Source organism: Triticum aestivum, chromosome 5A, assembly GCF_018294505.1.
Source record: "Triticum aestivum cultivar Chinese Spring chromosome 5A, IWGSC CS RefSeq v2.1, whole genome shotgun sequence".
In the NCBI taxonomy this organism is placed as follows: Eukaryota; Viridiplantae; Streptophyta; class Magnoliopsida; order Poales; family Poaceae; genus Triticum; species Triticum aestivum.
This window is the reverse complement of record NC_057806.1, coordinates 471,000,263-471,003,696: the sequence shown is the minus strand read 5'-3', so window position 1 is coordinate 471,003,696 and position 3,434 is coordinate 471,000,263. Positions and strand designations below refer to the sequence as shown.

The following is a 3,434-nucleotide window of genomic DNA, read 5'->3' as shown; positions in this document are numbered from 1 at the left end:
CAAATTTTGTGGGGTGTAGTATATTTTTTTAATGCGGGCAAACTTTCATACTCCCGCCATTCGCTTTTATAGTGTGTCTTGTTTGTGACACTTACACCGAAACATGAGCTGGCCCTTTTATTTGGACCAGAATTGCCCCTGACTGTTCAGACTATCATGCAGCGTGCATGCATGTAGCTTTCGGTGCACTGATTCAGCGGAGGGCTATTTTCGACTAAAGGCGCTTAAACGCACTACATTTTGGAATATGACCCAAAACCTTACGCGCACTAGAATATGGAATAGATGGAGTATATTTTTTCATAGTGTGTACAGTTGTACCTTCTTGTCTGGTTGTTAATTTTCTCCGCGGAAATCTTATACGCTCCAAAATTTGGAAATCCTACAAGAATGAAAAGGCTTAGTGGGACACTGATCCAAAGGATCAAACATAAATATTTGATTTTGAGTAATGCAAGAATTTATTCGCAAAAAAAACATAAATAGACCGTTCAAAATACGTAAACTTCGTAATAAAGGCCATCTACTCAGCATTCTGGATTCCCATGCATGAGCGCAGAATTTATGGAGGACGTCCGGCCCAAGATAACTCCACAGCAGGTGAGCAGAACACAAGGCGCGACCCAGCCCCTTGATCTCCCTTCCATGAAGGTCAAAAACCCCTCCCCTTGGACGGTTCAGTTCGAACTGTGACTCGAGTCCCACACGCTTCCTTGCTCACTTCCTCACACTCACTGGCTCACAGCTCCGGCGAGGTGCAGGCGATGGCCGTGGCGTGGAACGATGGGGCGGTGGAAACCAAGTGGCTGAAGCACTACTCTTCGGCGCAGAACATCCTGATCGTAGGCGACGGGGACTTCTCCTTCTCGCTGGCGCTGGCCACCGCCTTCGGCTCCGGCGCGAACCTCGTTGCCACGTCCCTCGACTCCTACGGTTCGGCCCTTTTTTCGGTGCTCGTATTCCTACGAGTAGCTCTATCTTTTGGCGTCATACGTGCATGCCTATGCTTATCTTGCCGATGTGATTTTTGTGATCATCGATCTTCAATTAGCTTGCACTGAACGTCCAATGAACAGCGGACCTGAACATTACAGCGACGCGACATCCAATGTGACGAAGCTTGAGGCGATGGGCGCCACGGTGCTGCACGGCGTCGACGTGAAAGATATGAATCTCCACGCCAATCTGCAGCTGAGATCGTCTTCAACTTCCCTCACGCCGGGTTCAATGGACGCGAGGACAAAGTGGATGTGATCAGGTACGCGCACTCGCTTGTGGTAATCTACCTATGATTCTGTGATTAAACCTCTTATTGACCTCTAGTTGGATCTGGCTGCTTGTAGGTCGCACCAGGAGCTGGTGAGGAGCATCTTCGCCACCGCACGGCACATGCTCCGGCGTCACGGCGAGATCCACGTCACCCACAAGACCAAGCACCCCTACTCGATGTGGAGTATCGAGCAGCTGGCCTCCCAGTCCTCGCTCGCCATGGTCGAGCAAGCTGCCTTTCAGATACAAGACTACCCAGGTTATAACCAGAAGAGAGGGTCGAGCTGGAGGTGCGACCAAGACTTCGCTATAGGTGATTGCTGCACCTTCAAGGTCTGCCTGGAATGGTGGGCGTCGGATGATGATCGCTTTTTTTAGTCAGGCCTGTACGTGTGACTTCAGCGGTTTCATGTGTCCTCGATCGTTAGAGGCTGTCGATCTCGCCACAATGATCCAGCCTTGGAGCTGTTCTGTGTGGGTGTGGGGATCCAAATGGCCCGGCCACGTCCGTTTGTGTCCGTTTCAGTCTTGGAACTGTTCTTATGCTGTCTATTTTTTCTTTTTATTGAGTAGCTGTATGCTGTCTATTCACAGTGAACGAAAAAACGCAACAGCTTATCAGTTTAGCTCCATGGCTATGCTTTCTCTTTCATTTCTACTCCATCCGTAACAAAATATAAGACGTTTTTATGCCCAACCAGAAAAAAACATCTTTATATATGAAGGAAGTACTTTTCTTCAGAGATGTGTGTGTGGGTGTGGGGAGAGGGAAATAAGACGAGAAAGCGCGCCCACCCTTTCTGGAACTGCCCAAGTGCGCTCGTCACTCTTAATCTCGAAAAGTGGCGGACCTATGTGCAATGCTGAGGGGACCGACGCCCCCCCCCCCCCCCCCCCCCTAGCCGTAGCATACTTGCTGAAGAGAAAAAAAAGTAAGAGCCTTAAATTAAGAAGATTGTTGTCTTTTGGCCCCTTCAAAGGTGCATACTTTCTCTTTGGCCCTCCCTTTGATTCGCCGCTAGCTCTAGCTAGCCAGACAACTCTGGTTGGGGCCTAGCCAATTTCCTAACATACTCCATGTCTGGATAGAGTTTCGACATTTGAAAAGGAGGTGATATGCACTCTTCGTCTATCTTACATAATTGGCAAAGGTCATGGTTACGCCAACCTCTCCAGTCTATTTTATCTGTAGTCCAAACCCTAGGGGCGCAATGCTTCAAGACCAGCTAAGGCATGTCTGAGTTGATGACTCCAGTAGATTGCATCTTACGCAGATTTGGCAGATTACAAACCATCTGACCTGAATTTCCATCTAATTTCATCCATGTTTTCGTGTAGCAAAGTGACCTCCCCCAACTTACTCCACATAAGGATCCTGCATGTGGTCGTGTATATTTTTTTTGTTGCGTAACACGTTCCCCTACAATGGTGGCCGATGGACTTCGCATGGTAGTGTGGTGTGTCCCGGGGGAAAGCTTTGCCCGATGGTGTCGGTGCCAGTGACGATGACGCTCTTGAGCGTCGATCCCCTTTTTAGAGGTGCCATCGTGGGTTGGCTTCCTCCACCATGGGCTTTGGATGGGAACCCTTGATTTGGCATGCCAGACAGGGCGATGGCTGCATTCTGGCACCGTTCCCTCCTTGGAGGTCCCGTCCATTGAGCAAGGCCCCTCTCTATAGATTATCAAGATTGTGGTTCATGTACGGTAGCTTTCTCTCTTTGTGGTGACGATTCTGCGGTCTTGGTGGCAGTGTTCTCAATGGAAGCTAGGTTCGGCGGGGTCGCTATGTTCGGAGGCCTCCCTTTTGGTCATGGCGTTTTTTCCATCCAGGCACTAGTGAGAGCATAGCATCGTCGGATGATGTGACACCCTTCGAGCCGAGCCGAGGGAGCAGGGGGGTCATTTCGACGATGGAACTAGAAGGCGCTCAAGTGCCAGTAAAACCAAGTGATGGTGATGGAATGACCTTTGTTGACGTCTATATTCTTCTCGAGTTTGCCTCGTCTGTTGCTTCAGTCCTCCAATCGCGTATGAGGGCTTTGATGACTCCAAGCAGTGCTCAATTATTTCTTGTTATCTCCTTGGGTCATCTGGGTTCTTTGTTACTCCACCTAAGCACCCTTGTATCTTGCCATTGCCTTTTATTTATGTTGTGGTGTTGTG

The 3,434-nt window shown here is 49.4% G+C and overlaps 1 pseudogene; it reads left to right on the top strand.

The window, feature by feature from the left end:
* Positions 1-764: 764 nt before the first annotated feature.
* On the top strand, positions 765-1,866 carry LOC123101401 (heavy metal-associated isoprenylated plant protein 41-like; annotated as a pseudogene).
* The last annotated feature ends 1,568 nt before the right edge of the window (positions 1,867-3,434 follow it).